This window comes from Melopsittacus undulatus, chromosome Z (genome assembly GCF_012275295.1).
Source record: "Melopsittacus undulatus isolate bMelUnd1 chromosome Z, bMelUnd1.mat.Z, whole genome shotgun sequence".
Taxonomy (NCBI): domain Eukaryota; kingdom Metazoa; phylum Chordata; class Aves; order Psittaciformes; family Psittaculidae; genus Melopsittacus; species Melopsittacus undulatus.
In genome coordinates this window covers 74,360,104-74,381,071 of record NC_047557.1, presented here as the reverse complement: position 1 = coordinate 74,381,071, position 20,968 = coordinate 74,360,104, and the positions used below count along the sequence as shown (strand labels likewise).

The 20,968-nt window shown below is 46.8% G+C and overlaps 1 protein-coding gene across 1 annotated transcript in view; it reads right to left on the bottom strand.

Annotated features, from left to right (window-relative positions):
• The window catches only part of VCAN (versican), a 107,053-nt gene extending 97,821 nt beyond the window's left edge, over positions 1–9,232 (bottom strand). Inside the window, exon 1 of the mRNA XM_034072719.1 lies at positions 9,141–9,232. The gene's annotated coding sequence lies outside the window, so the exon portion shown is untranslated. The remainder of the gene's footprint in view (positions 1–9,140) is intronic.
• Between the last annotated feature and the right edge of the window lie 11,736 nt (positions 9,233–20,968).

Genomic DNA, 20,968 nt, shown 5'->3' with positions numbered 1-20,968 from the left:
TTCTCCATGTATACCATATGTACATAACAATGTCTTGCATGTTCATAACAGTGTATCTTCATTTTTATTCCACTTATTAGTTACATATGTTGAATCTGTAAATATCCTGAAAATTTCAGTATGCTAACAAAAGCATTGCAAGTCCTATAAGTGTCAGCTACTGTATGGGGTTTATAAATAGTCCCTCTTCCACACAGTTACACGTGTGTATTATCCAGTCAGCATAAAAAAATAACTTTCAGCAATAGTCTGTCAAACACTACCATTGAAACCTCATCACAAAATCTGGAGTTCCTTGATATTGCTATTAAAAGAACCTACTTAATTTCTTTACCTGGGCCACTAAACTGAACCAATATTTTTTTCCCTGTCCAAAAGTTTGCAGTTGAACTGCTTTAAGGAACAGCAAAACAGATGTTTAGTAAATAGATGTCTGTTATAACTATGAAACTTGTAGTGCACATATATATTTTTTAGCATTATAGCTCTTTAGTACTTACATATAATTCTTTAGGGTTAAAACATTACCAATACTCTCAAAAACCTCAGCAAGCTGTACTGAACCTGATAGCAAGACACACAGAGGAACATTTTTAGAAAACTACTGGTGACATGTTCAACCTCAGGAAAAATTTATCCCCAGCTTACAGCTGCAGTCCAAACTTCACATGAGTCTGTGTGAATTGGCATTTATCCTGTAATGGCTGAACAGCTCAGAAAAGATGCAAAACATCTCAAACCAAGCCTTTCCAGTGAAGCATCTCTAACGTAACAGCATCATGATAAAAATTCCCACCCAAAAGGGGATAAAACCCAAGAGCTTTTCATTTGCTATACATGAATCACCAGAGCAGGCCAGTTGCACTGGGAAACATATGCTGCAACCTATTCCCAGGGTGTGGAGGGAAGAATACAGCTGCTTTCTGTAGAGCAGACTGCATGTTGCCAAAGACACTCCAGTTCTCCTTCAGCATTCAATAGAGCTGAGTGTATAATGTGATATCACTTATTTTGCAATACTAACTTAGTGGAATTTGCACTTATTATGACAGAGTCCCAAACAAGAACGGGGACTTCTTTGACTTCATTCAGTTTGAGCCACATCTGCCACAAAACTTTTTCTGAAGACTATAACACATGCCCTTACACCAGCCAGAGTTTTTCTTTTTCTCTCCACTTACACAGGCCAAGCTGCATGTGGAGAAAACTAACATATCCATTTTTTAACTGTGAAAATCTATACTGTGCCTTGGTATATTATATATGCTTTGCAGAAGGTTGTTACAAGTGAGGAGGTAGCATAGGAGCTGCAGACATTGAAGTCTTTTTAATGCAAAGGACCAGCTCTGGAATGCAGTCATGTGATTGCTTAGATAAATAAATGATCCTCATTATTACACAACATTAAAAAAAAGAAAAAGAGAGGTTGTGCTGAGACTACACATGTGTGCAGGCTAGAAGGGCCTCAAGCAGCCCGTGTATCCTGAAACTGGTTTAAGCCTCAAGGACCAAATCCACAGCCAACTAGGTCCTTCAGTAACACAAGCACCCTGAAGAGAGCACAAAAGGAAGACCAACAGCCTACTCCCTTCAGAGGTGGTAAATGCTGGACCTGCCTGCCAGACAGTGCTCTGCTCTGGCCCGTCTGAAAGCAGGGTGGCTCCAGACCCTCCTTTGAGATACTCTGCCCACATGTGCTCTCCATGCGTTACACGCTGGGTAAATCAACAGCTAAACAAAGATCTAGAACAAACTGTTTATAAGTTTAGATTTTCATGTTTACCCATACGATTGATCTCTCTCCTCCTCCAGAAGCCAGACTTGGCTTTTGGGACTAGAAACAAGGGGGTCATAGAAAAAATAAAACAGAATTTCCTTTTCCCTGAAAGATTGGCATGCTGCACATATACAGGGCTGGCTGGGTGTTGAGACTGCTGCACTGGCCCTGACCAGGAGTACCTGCATACTTGGGACATGCCAATTGGAGGCCTATAGCCCTCAGAAGCTCCTTGCAATACAGTCATGACAAGAGGTGGTGTAACTGCTTCCAAATTTGGCAAGAAGACAAACTCTACTGCTACACGCAGAACCAGCTGAGAGCTCTAGAATCATAGAATCAACTAGGTTGGAAAAGAGGTTTAAAGTTATCAAGTCCAAAGAAGAGGACTTGAGTGGACTAGAAGTGGGCTTCTGCTTCACACTATATGTCCAGAGTACAGGGAACATCTCATATTCCAATTCCTCTTTGTCCACAGGCACAGAGCTCTGATCCTCCAACATCATGTTGGCAACTGCATTACAAATGCGATTTGAGGGACCCTCACATCTTCAGCTTCGAGTCACTAACACATACAGCCACAATGAAATATGAAAATATAAATACAACTGCAGAAGTGCAATTTCCAAGATATCCTGTGACTGCTGAATTCAACCACAGGAGAGATCGTTCATGGTTGTAATGGCTACTTAGCCTTCTACTGAATAGTGCAGGAATTATGCTTGCTGCACTAAGAGCCTGGATAGCTCAAAAAGGAAAAATGGCACACTTTGAGTGTGGAGCTTAGTATGAGACATCTATCAAAAATCCCCACCTGACTCTCAGAACATCATCTCTCAACCTTTCATTTTTCTAAATCTCCTCTAACCCAAGGTGCTTACTCAAGCAATGAGAAATGTTGGGAGAAAGGTCTGATTTTCTGCCCTTAGGAAACATGAGCAGCAGTTCCCACGCAGTTCTCCAGGTGTGAGAGTTTTTACACCCCAGGTCTTTGGTGAAATCCCATAAACAGTTGCTGAGTGTTATTCCACTATAGCTGCCAGAAATAAATGTGAAATTACCCTTGCCACCACCTCCAAACAACAGTGTGCAGATCACAATGGTGCTACCTTGCTCAGTACCCCGGGTCAGTCTAGCTCCAGAGGGGAGACTTGTTCAGCCTGGAGAAGACTTAGGGGAGACCTTTTAACAGTCTTCCAGTATCTAAAAAAGATACTGGAGAGGGGCTTTTATACAAGGGGCTGTATGGACAGACAACAAAGGAGATTGAGATGAGCTCTTAGGCAGAAGTTCTTCCCCGTGACAATAGCGATGCCCTGGCACAGGTTGCCCAGAGAAGCTGTGGCTGTCCCACACTTGGCAGTGCTCAAGGCCAGGCTGGACAGGGCTTGGAGCAACTTGGTCTAGTGGAAGGTGTCCCTGCCCATGGCAGGGGTTAGAACTGGATGAGTTTTAAGGTCCCTTCCAACCCAAACCAGTCTGGGATTCTATGACTGTGTGAAAGCAGAGCTCTGGTACCAGCAATCCCCCTCAAGAGCTGATAGCAAGGCAGAGGCTGTTGCTCCCACCTAGCACCCCAGTGCCCACTGAGTGCTGCCCACATCTGCAGGCCACCACTGGCAGATGTGACTGCTCCTGTTTCCTCTCCTTTCGCTGGCAGGGGCTGCAGCTAACTTCTTCTTTGTAGCCTCCTGAGAAAAAAAAAAAAACAACAAACTAATCTAAAATGGGGTTCTATTTCACATTCCCACCCTCGACAGTTGGCAAAAGCCTCTGCTGGCTGCCTGCCATACTGCCCCTAAGTCTATCGTAATTAGCCAAAATCCTTCTAACCATACCATTTCCCCCATATACACCCTTTGGTGTCACTACACCTAGAGTAAGAGAAAACCATAATATTATGAACACAGTAAGAAAATCCTGCCAACTCAAGACTGCAAGACTTGAGTAAGTGTTTAATTTCCACCTTCTGTTAAAAAAAAAAAAGTATCTCGCTTAATGAGACCGAACTTGCGTTTTCTGCTGGCTGGTTTCCAACTAGACTGATCCATTTTACTAGGAGCCACTATAGGCAGACCAGTCTACAGGAATTGCACTGCATTTTTAAACTGGATGTAACCCTGACCACAAAGTAATTTAATCAAAAAGATGTCAAGTTCTTGACAAGCTTCACATCTTTAACAACTAGCAGCATAGGTTGCCTCTGTGGGAAGGGAGCAGGGCTTCTGTTTTCGCAAACACTGGTGCCTTCCCTTACCACAGCAAAAACTCACAGGAGCAATAAGTTCTGATGAAACTTTAGCTCGTGTTCAGTTTACAGTATAAGCTTGATCTCACACCAATGCTATTTTAATTCAACCAGATGGGAGTACATCGTGTGTCTCTTTTTTAAAATCCAGGTTAAGACAGAATGAATTGTCCTGTTGTGAAATGGATTAAGAACTACCATTACAAAACTATTCCCAGCTTCTGAGAAGCCGGGACAATGAGAAATTAGCTACTTCCACAGAAGTGACATTGCCTTTGAAAGCTGCAGCTTCTCAAGTCACACTGAAACCGATTCAATACATGTGCTGCAGCTGTACTGTGAAAGCTGGCCCATGTTCCCTAAACACATAGGAAGGATTGATCCTTGCTGCCTCAATATAGTGAAAGTCAGACTCACATGGAAGTATTTAAAATAAAAAAAAATAAAAAGGGGAGGGTGGGGGGAAATCCTAACAGAACGTGGCACTAGAGAAGTTAACTAAGGTTGCTGCTCCTACTAATGGGTAAAGCAGTAAATTACACAGCTCCTTTGTGAAACACTGAGCTAAAGTGACCAATCCCAGTCTCAGCACACCTTGCTACCTTCTGGGCTCTGCCTGAAACCTTTCTCAAACATACAGTCTGCACTTTCCTTTGCCTTTTGTCCTTCAATACATCTGTTAATTGTTGGCATGTATCAAACTCACAGCAAGTGTTGCCTAATTAGCTTTGCCAATCTCACCATGCCTCTGCCATGTGATTATTAATGGCACTGCCATTTGGTGGAATGAGCCTGCGTCCAGCTCATCAGTGGCATCTGATTAGCCTATTATCACTCACAGAGGTCCTCCTAAAGCTTCCAAGAAGGCTCTAGGGGCACCTTCATACTCCCTTCCTCAAGCACTGGCAGCCACAGAGGGAATAATTCCAGTGCTTGAACCCCAGCCTGAGCACAGGCAGGAGAGCCAACGGGAGAAGTGATCAGAGCACAGCACCTTCTGGCGCTCCTCACTCTTGGCAGCTGCTGAGAAGCTGCAGCCTGAAGACATCCTTCCCAGGCCTGTGCTAATTTGTGCCAGAGGTGACTCTGGGCCCTCCCGATGGCCTCACAGAGAAACAGTGGAAACACTGGTTGTCAGAGGCAGCATGTGGAGTGAGGATCCAGAGCAACTTCCAGCAGCACCCAGGCTCTGCCTTCATGGACACCCATGGACCTCTGGCTGTCCCACCTCTGCCCTGCGCTGACGTTTTGAAGGGAGCCAGAGGCATGTGTGAGGAGCAGCAAGGAGAAAAAGAAATCATAGAATCACAGAATTAACTGGGTTGGAAAAGACATTTAAGACCATCAAGTCCAACCATATCCCCAGCACTGAAATTGCAACACTAAACCATGTCACTGAGGGGCTCATCTATACAGTGTGTGAACACTTCCAGGGACGGTGATTCCACCACTGCCCTGGGCAGCCTGTTTCAATGCCTGACCACCCTTTTGGGGAAGAAATTGTTCCTAATATCCAGTCTAAACCTTCCCAGCACCTCCATGTCTCTCTTATAGTGAGGGACCCAGAACTGAACACAGGATTTGAGGTGTGGTCTCACTAGTGGCCAGTACAGGGTGGGGGAAGAAATTGTCCCTAATATCCAGTCTAAAACTCCCCTAGTGTAGATTGAGGCCATTTGTTCTTGCCCTGTCACTTGTTCCTTGGGAGCAGAGATCAGCCACCTCCTGGCTCCATCCTCCTGTCAGGCAGTTGTAGAGAGCCTGAAGGTCCCCCCTCAGCCTTCTCTTCTCCAGACTAAACCCCCCCAGGTCCCTCAGCTGTTCCTCATCAAACTTGTGCTCCAGGCCCTTCACTATCCTGAGGCACCTAGGATTCCTGTTGTTCCACTCAAGTGAATGAAGTCCCAAGCTTCTTCTTTATGAAACGTATGTAGCGCTTTCTGTAGCACAAAAAAAAAAGATGTTTCCCCATTTATTTTCTTCATTAATTTGAGCACCTGCCCTAGACCTGCCTGTGTGCCACAAGCTGTCAGTAAAAACATGACTTAGATCCCTCATTAACTGGTGCACCTGCCTCACATTTGCTCGCATGGAAGTATGGCGATTGTTTGTACAATACATTTTCTTAATGAAAACTGATGTATTCTAACACAAATAAGCAGCTTAATCCATTCAGCTTCAGCGGAATGCTCTTCCTTATCAGCACTAGAGCGCATTTTCCAGAACTTAAGCTAATGAGCTTGACCTTCCACCAAGCTCCCAAATTGCTTCTGTTTCCATGGGTAAAGGTTTTAGATAGAAGTAACTGAAACTTCCTTAATGAAAGTTTTCATTGATTGCAAGCACACATTTTCAAAGCTAGGAGTATAATTCTTTACCGCTTGGATGGCATAAGAAAAGTAGTCCTCTAGGAGAAGTTTTTTTTCTGTTCTAATAAATCTAAGAGCTTATTGGTTTAAAATTTGAGAATATTTAGCATCATATTTCAGTTATATGTTGTATTACTTCACATTGGCATGCGAGCGGTGTGTAAGACCCTCAGCGTCTTGAAGCCTAAGGTCCTTCCCACTATATTTAATTGAATTTAACCCAGTCAGCATTCAATGTCTTCCAAGTGCAGCTTGTGTCTATAATAATAATGAAGAATAGGATCCCCCACATTCCATACATCCGTAACACATTCCATACACTGACAGCACATTCCTGCCAAAGACTTCAAAGTGCACCAGTGAAGTTGGTGCCAGTTTAGCAAGGGTTTGAGACTGACAAAGGTGTAAGAAATCCTTCCCATTTCTTGCTCTACCAGTATAAAATCATAAAATCACACAATCAACCACAGCGTTAAAGACCCTTAAGATCAAGTTCTACCATTATCAGAGGACTGCCAAGCCCACCACTAAACCATGTCACTAAGGGCTTCATCTACACAGGGTTTGAACACTTCCGGGGATGATGATTCCACCACTACCCTGGGCAGCCTGCTCCAATGCCTGACCACCCTTTTGGGGAAGAAATTGTTCCTAATATCCAGTCTAAACCTTCCCAGCACCTCCATGTCTCTCTTATAGTGAGGGACCCAGAACTGAACACAGGATTTGACGTGTGGTCTCACTAGTGGCCAGTACAGGGTGGAGACAGATACAGAGATGCAGCTCATGGTTTCTGCAACTCTGCATTACCGTTGTGTGGCTCAGCACCAGGACCAGTCTGTCAGTTGGACAAGTGTTTGTTTCCTTGTCCGGCGTCGACACTTGGCGCTTGGGAAGCAGAGGGTGTCCTGATACCCCCCTCGGTAGCAGAGCCGCCTTCCCAGCCGATGTCCCGCCTCACGCCCGGAGCGCTAAGGGAGCCCATCCAGCAGCGGGAAATCAGCTCCCCTGTCAAACACCACCACAGCGACTGTCGACTGCGGGTGCGATCCGGGCAGCATGACGAACAGCCCGAAACGCAGCGGTGACGACCATTAATTTAAATATATAATTAATGCATTAATTTATTAACAACTATTTTATTTTCCCTGCTCTTGAAGGCGAGGGAAACCGTAGCCCTCTAGTGGGAAACGAGCACGTACAGAAAGGAAGACCCTACAGCTATCCGCCAGGGGGCGCCGCAGTGCCGCTGCCGCCGTGCCCGGCCCGTGCCGTTCCTCGAGAGCGGCCGGGACCGCGCCCGAGGCGGGACCCCAGTCCCACCGCCTCCTGCCAGCCTTTTTCACCATCCCTCCGCCCGCCTGGGGAACCCTCCCCGGGCGGACCCTGGACGAGCTTAAACAGCGGCCGTCGGAGACCCCCAGAGCCGAGCTGCTCCCCTTGCCCGCCCCGCCCCTACAGCCAGGGCCCCCCGCCCCTTTCTCCTGGCCAAGTTTTGCTCACTCCTTTGAGGAAGAAACGGATCCCTTTCAATGAAAAATGAAGAAAGAAAAGGCAAACTCAAAACCCCACGCAACCAAACCCACCCAACATCGACACTCTTCCACGCGTTTCGACACTCATGCCTGGAAATAAAATGAAAAGAAAAGCCACCGGAGCTTAATCCCGAGTGCCCGGGGGGAAGAGGGGCGGCAGGGGAGGACGCGCCGAGGGGACAATGAGGGCTGGCTCTGGCCACCCCAGCCGCCCCTTTGTGTGGGGCAGGTGCCTGCGGGGACCCCCCCCCCCCGCCCCCATCACAGACACACCCGCTTTTCCCGCCGTCAGGACTTCCCCAGTTTCCCTCCACGATGCTCTCACTTCGTACAACAAAGGCGAGGTCCCGAGGCAGTGCCCGCACCCCGAGAAGGGGACTGTGGGTGCACACAAAACCGGGTGCGCTTCGCTCCACTCACCAGGTGATTCTTCTCCTCACCCACTGCCCCCCTTCCAGTACCGAAAATGCGGCTCAGAGGACCTCTTTTGCTTTCGCGTCTCGGAGAGATGCTGCCCGAGGACCTCAGCCCCGCTCTGCCCTGTGAGCCGCTTTCCAGGAACACCCGGGGAAGGGGGGAAAATTAATAAAGATGAAACCGAAGGAGAGTGGAAGGCACACGCAGGAGCGGAGGAAGCTGAGCACACGCTTATTCCAGCTTAGGAAAACCCAATGGCCAGAGGAAAAGTCTCGCTTCTCCTACTGCACGGACGCTTTGTGTATTAAACACCCGCAGCCTTCCTTCTTCCCTCCCTCCAGAGCCCCACCGCACACCAAGGCGCAGCTCTATCTTCCCGACCGCTCACACGAACCAGTGCCAAAGACTTCTGTCAGGGCTCCCACCCGAAAGTCCTTTATTTCCTAGTTTTCTTTGTTCTCCTCTTTGCACAGGGGGATTTTAGTGGGTCCCCGAACATCCCTTCGCCTCTCCCTCCTTCCTCCGCCCCGCATGTCGCTGAACTTACCCCAGGTTGTTTAAATTCGCCAATCATCGCTATTCTCTCCCACTTAAGGTTTGCAGTACAACTCTTTGTCTTTACAGGTACCAGCAGTAAAATAACCGGTTTAAATCTTACGCTAGGTGTTTGCTGGTAATCGTACGAAAAAAAAAAAAAAAAAAAAAAAAGGGGAGGAGAGGAAAGGGGAAAAAAAAGAGAGGAAAAAGAAAAACACACAAACCCCCCCAACGCGCACTGAAAGACTTATAGTTACCTTAAAAGGTAGCGGACTGCAGAGACTGCAAAAAATTACAGCGTGGTGGCTAGGGCTAGTCCAGAGATCCCAGTAGCCGCATGAAAGAGTAAATCCTCTCGTTAATGCTTCAAGAGGACGGTGGTTCCCGTGTTTCCCCTTCTCTCGGCTCTCGGCCTTGCCTCGCCTCCCCTCCCTCCCTGCCGGCTAGCACCTGCCTCCGGTCTACGGAGCCTGGACCGAGCTGTGAGCACAGGGAGCTCGCCAGCAAGTTCAAATGCGAGCCTCAGCCACCCATCATTATTATATCGTTGTACCGTCAGCACTGCAGAAGGAGGGGCGCTGGCTTGGGGAGAGGAGGGTTCACAAGCTCTGCAAGAGCCTCCTTGCAATTTCCAAAGCTCCCGCAGCTGCTGGGCGCAGGAGAGCCCCCAAAGCTGCTTCCGCGGACTCGATACCCCCCGCCCCCCGGCACTCTCGGAGTATCCCCCAATTTCCCTTCGCTGCCCCTCCTGGAGCCCTCGGAGAGCCCTAGGGACCCAGCATACCCCAGCCCCGCAGCCAGTATCGTGGGGACGGGTCCCTCCGCTCGCTCGACACCGGCTCTCCGGAGAGGAGCAAGGGTGAGAAAAGCGCATTGTTCCCCAATTAAACAGTTAACCAAGAAGAGAATGGAGAGACCTCCCTCCACCCTGGCTCCCGAAGCAGGCTGAAATGGGGGAAAGTAACTGGGACCGAAATCCATTTTTTTTTTTTTTACCTCCCCTTTCTTTCCCCCCGCCCCCCCCCCAGTCTCAGCGGAGGCTGCAACGAAAGAGTATCTTGGTGCTTGTTCCAAACTTCCCTTCCCGGTGCCAATTCACAGGCCAGCCTCGCATCGGCAGCCTCCCGAGCCAAGCATCTCCACCCTAGTTCATGCATATCCAGCCACTTTTCTTTTTTCTTTTTTTTTCCCCTTTTTCTTTCCCTTATTTTTTTAAGATTACACTCTGCCTTTGCTGTCCAAGCCTCTCGCAGATGAAGTCATAAGCAGAATTTTAAACCACCCTTTTACAAGGGACATTTACCAGTTAGTAAAGGGTCTGCTGTGCTCTTCATGTAGCTTCTTTCCCAAAAGATGTACCTATCCTGGTATGTGGCAGGCATTTTAGGCACCCTTCAGGCACAAAATGCTGGCAAGAGCAGTGTTTCTGGTGTGCTCTCTCTCAGAGAAGCGTGTGCCACAATCCCCCCTTCTTTAGGAAGGTTTAAATCTAGAGCCAGAAAAGAAAAGCCTGGAGAAATAGGTGTGTCTGCAGCTCTCTGGGCACTCTGATTTTTGGCAGCCCCAGGTACAACAGTGAGGAAGAGGCAGAAGGCGTTTTCCTCCATTGCCTCTCACTGGTACCATTCCATCTTACTCTATCCACAGTGTTATGCTGACAGTGGGTTTGAGACAAGCCCAAAGCCCACATTTCCAAAGACTGCCCTCAGTGCCAAGCTGGAGGAGCAGAAGGTGAAAGCTATGGCAGAGTGAAGCAAGGGGAAACAGAGACTTAGTAGCTTAAACCAGATCAAATTTGCCTGGGCTGTGGCCTGCATGTGGAGCTGGACAGAAGGGTGGAATCCTTATCTCCACAGATCTTTGTGGACTTTTCTCCTTAAAAAAGGTAAATCCACAGTGGCTTGCTTCCTAGCAAGCACAATGTGGAAAGGATGACCCTGCTTTTCCATGTGAACACAGTGTGTAGCAGCCTCCCTGGCATGGCCACCCCTCTGGCACCAGTCCCTCCAGTCCCTTTTGTACAGGTCTGTCCCTGCATGGCATGTGTGCCTCCTGGGCAGTGCCCAGACTCGATGGAATTACAGGCTGCTTTGGTTTGGAAGGGACCTTAAAGCTCATCCAGTTCCAATCCCCTGCCACAGGCAGGGACACCTTCCACTAGACCAGGTTGCTTCAAGCCCTGTCCAACCTGGCCTTGAACACTGCCAGGGGTGGGACAGCCACAGCAATAGTCTGAACCTGCTCCACCTAAGATTGGGTGTCTCCATCCTTGAACCTTTTGCAGTGTCACAGCTGACAGAAATGTAACCCTGTGCTTTCAAAAAGCTGCATGCCTATTTTTGAGGCTTTTTGATGCAAATTCACACAAAGGCATTGCAGTTCAAGTTAAGAAAGGCATTGCAATTCATATTAAGTCATGTGAAGTGGGTTCTCAGAGTTAACTCTGCTCTTTTCTAGCCTGGCATTGCCTGCCTCACCATGTGCAGATGGTGGTCCAGCTGTTGAGGCTGTGCACACCTCCTCTGCATAACGTTGTGATGAAAGGAGAAATCTACCATCAAATTTCTCCAGTGCTGCTTCAGACAAGCCTCTTCAGCCCTCCCAGACATAAAGGGGTATATGAGATGCATGCTTAGGGCACTGTTTCCTCTTTCCTTACTACCTCAGCCCCCTCTCAGGCTGCATTTGAGGACACATGCATAAGGTGAGAATCTGTCTGGACAAATCTCCCTCTCTGCACTAGTCCCAGTAGCCCACTCTCTTTTCTGGATGAAGTGGCGGGACTCTCCTCTGTCATCCCAGGCCTCAAGAAAGGAGGACAGGACACACTCCATGGCTTTGGGTGTCTCCACTTCTCCAGGACAAATGGGAAACTTATAAATGATCAGGCACTGTGGTCCAAATGAAGGCAGCTCAAATGTCCCCTCTAGCTTCCACCATCTGCCTGATCTTTCCAGCTTCACCTCTTCTTTCTCTGCTCCCTGCCTTGGCTTCAGGCAGGAGGGGTAATCTTTAACAAAGCAGAAATCACCTCTGCAGCCCTGGTCTTTTTAATCCATCACGCCTTGATTCTTGGCAACTGAAGATTGAACAGCTGCTCCAGGCAAAAGAAGGGGAAAGGAGACGGTGCTGTCCCTGCTGTGTGAAGATACCTGTTCTGCAGGGCTGGTCTATGAGCACCCTCATATCTGTGGCTGCCCTGGAAGTGAGTGGGACAGCCCCATGAGGGGAATTTGTGGCTGCCTGTGTGCACTGGATCACTCGTGCTGGGGTACTGCTGAAGGCTCTGGGAGGCACTGGGTATGGCCAGAAATCTGTGTGTGGGAGGTGGTGGAAATGGTGCTTTCTGCCTACAGGCACTACCGAGAAGCAACGAGGAGTTAAATCCCACGGCTAGCACAGCATCAGGTCTGCTTGGTTGCATCCTTTTCATTTCTCACGAAGGGAAAAAAAAAAAAAAGGATTACTTTTTAAAGAAAATGCCTTCCCCTCTCTTCCCTTTCTTCCCTTCCCTTTCTTCTCGCACAGCCCGAATGCTGGAGCCCTGATGGGAACCGGACGGCAGAGCCAGTCATTCATGGAGCTAGGAAGAAAGCCGAGGATGCAGAAACCACCCCTTTCCCCTTCTCCTCCTTCCCCCCCCCCCCCCCCCCCCCCTTCTTCTTCATATCTCCTTCTCCGCTGCGCGGAGCTCCCGGCGCCCCCGCGGAGCCTCACGGCCCCGGGGCTGGAGGCGCCCCGCGGCGGTGGGAGCGGGGCCGCCCCTTTCCCTTCCTTCCCTTCCCCTCGCTCACCTTCCCGACGGGTGAAACCGAGCGAGACGACAAAGGGAGGACGCAGACGAGAACCCGAGTGTTCTCCCCCCGCCGCTTCCCCTCTTCCCCTTCCTTTTTAGGGGGCCGTTCGCATCCGCGGAGGGATGGAGATTTGTGGACTGGGAGGTGGGATGGGGAGACAAAGGCACAGGGTAAAGGAGGTGGTAGGGATCCCCCACCCCCTTTGCCTGTTCGGGGTGTGCTGCTGCCAAAATGTGGGGTGGGACGGAAGAGGGAACTCATCCTGAGCATCCCCAGCCAGGGAGAGAAAGAAACCCTGGAGGAAGGAGGGTGGTTTGCACTGGAGACCCTCCCAGCCAGGATTTTTGAGACCCTGGAGGGAGAACTGGGGAAAGTGAGGAGCTGGTCAAGCTAGAAAAACAGCCTCCTGCAACCTCTAGGTATTGTCAACCTACTTTATTTAACTCTCTTCTTCTCCCTTGAGAACACTAAAACCAAAAAGCTTCCAGAAACAGGACCTCCTCTCCTCCTCTCTCGGAGACACCACACAGACTTCCCCCATGAGTTATATCAGAGGCCTGAAACATTGTCTGATTTACTGTGAATGTCAGATATTTCTTCTTTGTAAATATTTTAAGCAAAGTAGAAACAGTAAACCTTTGCTTAGGCTGCCAAACGCCTCCCATGACAAATCATTCTTTTCAGATGTTCAGATTTGTGTGAGAAAACCCAACAAAGGGAAAATGTTTAGGCTTTGTCTCCATCCTAAAGAAGTATCATTGGAGAGAAAAAGGAAAATAATCCTTCCAGCTACATCGTATCCCTGAGATGAATAAAAATACTATTTTCATTACACACTTCTTAAGTACAGGTTTTATGTTACTGACTCAACAATGATTACCATTTTAAATGTGAAACGCAGACCCTAAAGGGTTCTTTATGAGAAACCATTGTTTTGAAATATCTGAAATTAATTAGACCTTGGCTACAGCCAATGTGCAAATATCAAATTAAACATCTGTGGAAAAAATAAAATACATCTTCCCATCACTTGAGAGAATATTGTGAATCTGAAATATAGTCTATCAAGGAAACCCTAACTTGTCTGGCATAGGTTCTCTCAAGCCATCTTTTGTGACTTTACAGTTACCTTTATTTTGTCTTTTTCTATGTTTTTTTTTTTCTCTCTCTCTCCTTTTTCTTTTTTTCTCTCCTGAGTTTCTGTGTGTGAAAACCATCACATAAAAGTCAAAGAAATAATTTCTGTAATTTGGATGTCAGCAGTACTAAGGTCAGTTCAGGCAAATCAAAGCTCCTTGCAGTTATTCCACACTTGCCCATTGGCTCTGAAGGTCTAACTTCCTATTCCCATCTACTTGCAGAGGGTTGTGCAATGCCAGCTCTGCTGAAAATGAGTCCATCAGCCCAATTTTCCTCTTAAAGGTGCAGAAACGCAGGCTGCTTCCTGGTTCTGCTGTGATTCAGTTATCTAAAACCCAGTGTGTTTTCAGAAACCACAAAACCTTTTGAAACAATAGACTTCTGCAAATTCTCAGATTCATGTTTAAGAAAAGCTTCTCTCAGTTCTTCTTTCCTATGCTTCAAGTTGAATACGTTGTTAGAGCCAAATTAAAACTATTTAAAGGTATCCACCTTAGCAGCAGAGGTAACCATAGTGTATGCAATCACTTTATCAAATGAAGCACTTGATGGCTTATGTCAATGTTTCTTTTGTGGCACAACCCTTCTCCACCTATTTTTACTCCATATTTCTGTAGCGGAGGAGAAAGAGCACTCACTCAGCAATGAAAAACCATGAATAGAGTGTTTCATCTGGTAACAGAACAAACCACAGTTGATGGTTAGGTATTATTTCTACATTAAATGTAATGATGCAGACATGGCATTATCTACACTAAGATAGTCAGCTTCCAGGACAGAGTTTATCAGGAGGAGGTCCAGGACACAGAGGCTTTCAACAGCACTTGACGATAGCAAAGACAACAGTATGCTTTTCTCTTGCGTTTCAATGCTGTATTTCTGTTCTGCCTCAGTGTTTCTGCCTTGACTCAAAGGACAAGAGGCCAGGTTGAGATGTTTTTACTTATACCCATCCTACCAGCTTTCTGCATCAGAAAGCTGGTGGCATTTGGTTCTGCCTGCTTTAAGCCAAAATATCGGGCTCTGTCTTCACATCAGGCTTCAAAAAGCAGTCTGCTTTATGCAGCCAGATCTGACACTTTAAAGAATAGCTGCTTTGTAATTTTGGGGTGTAGCTGTTAGGGTGGACAGGTCACTGTGGAGATCCTTTTCTGCACTGATCCCTATAAGGACCAAACACAAGGCAAACAAGGGAGAAAAAAACTAAAAAACTTAACAGCACAGCTTCCAGAACCATAGTCAAGTGTTGTGCTAATCCGTACTATCCTGGGCTTCCTCTGATAAACTCGACACACATTATTTTTGTTTTGATAACTCTGTGGCTGCATCATAAGCTTTAGTGCAGAAGTAATCCTGAACAATCAAGAGTGGTTTTGTTCACTTATTGTTACCAAATGAAATGAGCCTTTCATAAACTCGGGGTTTTTTTCTTTTCTCTTTGCATAATATTACGGTACCACCATTGTGCAAAGAGTAAACTCACTAAGTCTGGTTCCACACTGATAGGGCAAGCTCTTGAAACAGATTAAGTGAGATTTTCTTAACTAATCTCTTTTTCCTGGGCCTTCTCATCCTTTGCTAAAGAAACCACAAACATTCGCAGTGTGATTAATCCAAAGCCCACTGAAGTCCCTAGAAAGAGCCCACTGACTCCACAAGTGTCAGTCTATAGTTCCTTCTCCTTTGTCGTGTGTGAAAGGGAGCAAGAAAATGAAATAGAGCAGGAAGACTCAAAAAGATGACGAAAGGAAGACTGCAGGCTTTTCTCCTGTCCTGTGTCATGCAAGAAAACCTCTACTTTTCTTGCCTTGAAATTCCTTTTTCCAGATCAGAACTAGAAGCTGGAAATTTTGGTAGCTGATAGCAGGCAAGGATGATGAAAAGATGCATGACTACAGGAAGAGTTCATAACCCACCTTGAGAAAAAGAGAGTATAAGCAGGTTGGAAGAGCTGAGCCAGGCCTATTCCTGGCTTTCCACATCTTCTGTCTGTCTCCCAGACATGGCCAGGATAATATCTGTGACACCTTCACTTAAAATAAATAAAAAAGGTCAAGGCCATCTGCAAATATGTCTTGCACAGTTTATAAGACTCCTGGGGTAGTTGCAAACATTTCCCCCACAGAAAGCTTATCACTTCCTATGGTAGAAAGTGATCGCTTTTGTGCTCAGTGGGTGTAAAAGCAGAGAGAAATATCCAGTCCTTCCATTGGAGAACTGTATCTCTGATTATGAGGAGAAGGCATGGCTGTACATGGTCTTGTTTCCTGCCAGTAGCTGTTATGGCTTCTCTACTTCTCTCTGCTGACCTCTAAGCAGAGCTCCCAAACCTTGCTGGAGCTGCTGAAGGAGTCCTTCTTAGATGGAAACTACCACACTTTGTTGAATGTTCTGTGATCTTTAGTGCTGGGCTTTTTTTCAGAGCAGGAAATGTAGTAGTTGAGAGGCTTATTTGCATTTGACACAGAACATAAATCATGGTGGTACCAGAGAAAACTTTGGAAAAAGGAAACAACTTCTCCCTGGAGTTTGCCCGGTGCACAGATGAAAATAATCAAAGACACAAAAAAACCCTGTGATCTGTAAAGCCATCTCACTTTTTGAGAGGAAAATGGGCTCAGTGCTTTGGGAAGCCTGGAACTGTCAGTAAGTGAGAATCCATTCACCGCACATACTCTACAAGCACCAGAACCACACTGCAGCTCATGTCTTCTCTAGCACCAGCAGCACACAGGTACAGGGAACACAAACACCTCTCCTGGTGAGCCCCGAAGGCCAGCATCAGGCAAAGCTGTTAAAATGCCTCTGCCTACCAAATCAGGGCACTCTGCTCAGGGAGCCTCAAGCTCCATATCTGCCCTCTTACTGTTCCCAGAGTTCTGTTATGAGCAGTTTTCTGCAGGGCTCAGTTATAACCAACCTCACCAATTTTGGCCACTCTGTGAGCAACGGCCATTACTGGGGACACAGAATTGCAGAATCACAGTATCACAGACTGGTCTGGGTTGGAAGGGACCTCAAAGCTCATGCAGTTCCAACCTCCCTGCTGTGGGTAGGGACACCTTCCAATGGATCAAGTTGCTCAAAGCCCCATCCAACCTGGCCTTGAGCAGTGCCAGGGATGGGGCAACCACAGCTTCTCTGGGCAACCTGTGCCAGGGCCTCAGCATCCTCACACGAACTTCTGCATAACACCCCATCTCAGTCTCCTCTCTCTCAGGTTGAAGCTGTTCCCCCTTGTCCTGTCCCTACAGGCCCTTGTCCAAAGCCCCTCTCCAGGTTTATTATCCTTTAGATCATAGAATCATAGAATAGTTAGGGTTGGAAAGGACCTTAAGATCACCTAGTTCCACCCCCCCTGACATGGGCAGGGACACCTCACAATAAACCATACCACCCAAGGCTCCATCCAGCCTGACCTTGAGGACCACCAGGGGTGGAGCATTCACAACTTCCCTGGGCAACCCTTTCCAGCTCCTCTCCACCCTCACAGTAAAGAACTTCCTCCTTATAGCTAACATGAACTTCCCCTGTTTAAGTCTGAATCCATTACACCTTGTCCTGTCACTACAGTCCCTAATGAAGAGTCCATCCCCAGCACCGTTGTAGGCTCCTTTCAGATACTGGAAGGCTGCTATGAGGTCTCCACGCAGTCTTCTCTTCTCCAGGATGAACAGCCCCAACTTTCTCACCCTGTCTTCATATGGGAGGTGCTCCAGTCCCCTGATCATCCTCGTGGCCCTCCTCTGGACTTGTTCCAACAGCTCCATGTCCTTTTTATGTTGAGGACACCAGAACTGCACAAAATACTCCAGGTGAGGTCTCACGAGAGCAGAGTAGAGGGGCAGGATCACTTCCTTTGACCTGCTGGTCACGCTCGTTTTGACACAGCCCAGGATACGGTTGGCTTTCTGGGCTGCGATGCTGAAAGAAGGGTGAAAAGAAATGTTTCTGTTATTGAGCAGAAGGCTTGCTCTGTTGTGGTGAGTGGGATATCCCAGAATGAAAGAGAATAGAAACAACTTTAATGTTCATAAGACTGGATAGAAGAGGTAAAAAATGTTTTTTAAGTACAAAACCAGAACAAAGTACCATAAATTCTGTGAGACTTTTCCATTCTAATCCAAGTGGACCTACCACTGCTGCTAGTCTGGTGCAGCAGCACAGTGGAGGGCTCTTCTTTTATTTTGAACATGACACCTGGCTGAGCACGTCTTCAGTATAATAGCCCCAGCAGTTGACATTTCCATGCCCAAAGTGCTTAGATAGCAGCTTGTGCTATCTCTTCTGGGTGGTGAGCTAGCAAACAGGGTCAGTGGCATGCTCCTGAGCTGATAAGGAGCTCTCACACTGAGGACACAAGTTCTCTCAAGACTCTACCAAATCTGCTGCCATAGAGACATTCTGTAATCATTGCTGGTCCTTCTTGCTGGTCCTGCTACCAGTAAAGTTCCTGTGAGCCGTGAAACAAGGGGGACTGTAGCACATAGATAAACTCAGATGCCTGGTATTTCATTTTGAAGGATGGGAGGTGATCTGTGTCTACTCAGATTGGGAGTATATTTGTTTTTCTTGTCTTTGGCTTCAGCTCCATTACCCAGAATATTCCAAGAAAAGCCAGTTTTCAGGTGTTCGATCACGTTCTTTCTCATATTTTTCCCCTGGCTCATACATATGAGGGATAAGGGAAGATGGGGCTACAAATTAGTAACACATACCCAGTTTCACAGCTTCTGTGTCCAGGTTTTACTACCAGTATTGCAGGATATTACACTTATTTGTGTGCAGTGGATCAAGCAGCAAACCATTTGAAGATGGTGTCAGTCATCCCAGGGTTCATGCTGGTTGTGGGGTGGTAGAAGAGATCACAGTTCTGGGGGAAGTTTGACTTCTGGCCAGTTCCCACCAACTATTTCACAACCCCAAATTGTGTAGGGCTTATTGGGAAAGCCAAGTAATACAGAGTGTGTAAGTCAGAGGAAATCCCTCAGCATTGAAGCAACAACTCATAGTGAAGGAATAGCTGGTTGGTTCTTCAGACATAGCTGCTGTATGCCAACTATAACCAAACTGTTACAACAAAGCACTTTGAAGTACAGCAGCCTCCCTCTCTTGCACTTAGGAGCAGTGAGATGCCATGAAAACAGAAGAAACCAGGGGACAGTATAACTGGAGGAAGATGAGTGTCAAAGCAAACTCCACAGGACAACAAAAGGCAGGGGGAAAATAAGTGTTTGTTTTGCTCTCTGTTTGCCTATTAATGAAAATAAGCAGGCCAGTGTTTGGGATTTGTTAGTATTTCTTGCTGATCTGCAGCTGGTGCATTTTTCAACCACTTCTATCAGAATTTATTTGAGTTTGGTGCTGAATGCTGATCAGACTTTGCCCCATTGCTTTACTTAGGCTTGGAAGTGCTTATACAGCAAACACTCTCTGCTAGGGTTCTCATTAATCCACTTCTTTGTTGAGGCTTCCTAGAGGAATTCCTATTTGGTAAACCAAACAGAATTAAAAGGAATGCATCTGCTCTGGGAATATCCATCTTGGGTCCCTGGGCCCTATGGTCCCCTGTAAATTAGACTAGGAGGCCCCCTGTGTTTGCCTGGTGCCATGATTCCCATTGGCACTTGATGAAGAATTAATAGCAGGTATGAGGCTAGAGTACTTTGCAAATTTTGTGGGGACCTCTGGCAATGCACAGGAGTTCGATGCCTCTCGCAGCAGCAACCGAAGGACCCGCGCCACTAGGTGGCACTTCCCTTCTTACAAATTACAGTAATTAACCTCTGATGCTGCTAATGAAGGTTGCCCACTCTTTTTAATAGGCTCAAGGGGATGGAAACGGATGTACGGGGTGTGGGGATGAGGTTTTGGGGTTGGTTTGTTGTGCTTTTTTAAATGAAAGATTGGTGAGCTTTCTCCCCTTCAGCTTCTTATCTCTGCTTTTATTTTCCCTTCAGATGCTCAGAGCTCACAACGATTTCTTTGCTGCTGTATTGTTTTGCTAAAACTTGTCAGCCTCCTACACGTGTGTAAAGCTGGATCGGATCTTTCCCTCTAGAGATAGTCTGTAATTGAAAACAGACAACTCTAAATCCCAGTTCAACATTCATTCCATCTTTGTTGCCTTGGTATCAGACTCAACCAATACGCCATGAGAAAAAGACAAGAGCAGAAAGCCAGTTTGGGCCTTCCAGCTACTCCTTTCACAACACCCCACAGAGAAAGTTTACAATGAGTGAAAACTTCAGAGTTCAGCACAAGAAAATGTACACCCTTCTTTAAAATTAATAAAAAAATAAAGAGCCAGGTTTTGCTGTGGATTACGTGACATTTCACCTTGTGCTTTAAATTTCTATAAGGCCTAGTTTAGGTCAAACTGATTTTGGCAGAAAACCAGGGTAACTAAGAGCTTCATATAGCTTCCATCTGAAAACATAAATCAAGCAGCAGCCCCATGGACAGCCCAGCCAAGGTTTTGCTGAATCTTACAGCCCCAGACAGTGAGGCTTTCAGTGAATGTAGTCTGATACATAGTTCTGGCTATGATATGTAGATATGTAGTCTGTTTGTTTTGCAAAACATGTGGGCACAAGGAGAGGGGGAAAGATAAGTGAAATGTGGCATTTTCCAAGCCCAGGAGCTGCCCCCAGCTCCTTGGTTGCTGGTGAACAGTGGGCTCTTTTACACAGCCCTGAGTGGCTCAACAGAAGCATTTGGGGTGCAAATGGGAAAAGGGTACAAGGGGATTGTTTCTTGTACATTGTTTCTTGTTTTAATGTGTGCACAGATGTGTTTGCACTGTGATGCATTTGTATTGTCTGTGATGCAGACGGATATACATTCATACCTGCACACTGTCATTGCACTTCTTATTCATCCATCTTTGTTAGCTCTGTGCTTTGGTGAACTCAGGGCCCTCGATTTTGCCAAGTCTTACATGTTTCTTTTTGTGCTCAGTCACTTCCCTCTGCGTTCAGTGGGACTGCTGTTGCATGAGGATTGAGACCTCAGTTTGCAGGGCAAGGTCTGTACAGGTGTTTTTGCGGAGTGCCTTGAGATGTTCAGTTTAATAAAGTTATTTGTATTTTTATGACACTGAACAAAAACACATACCTTTTTGTATTTGTGTAGTTGTTTAACAAACT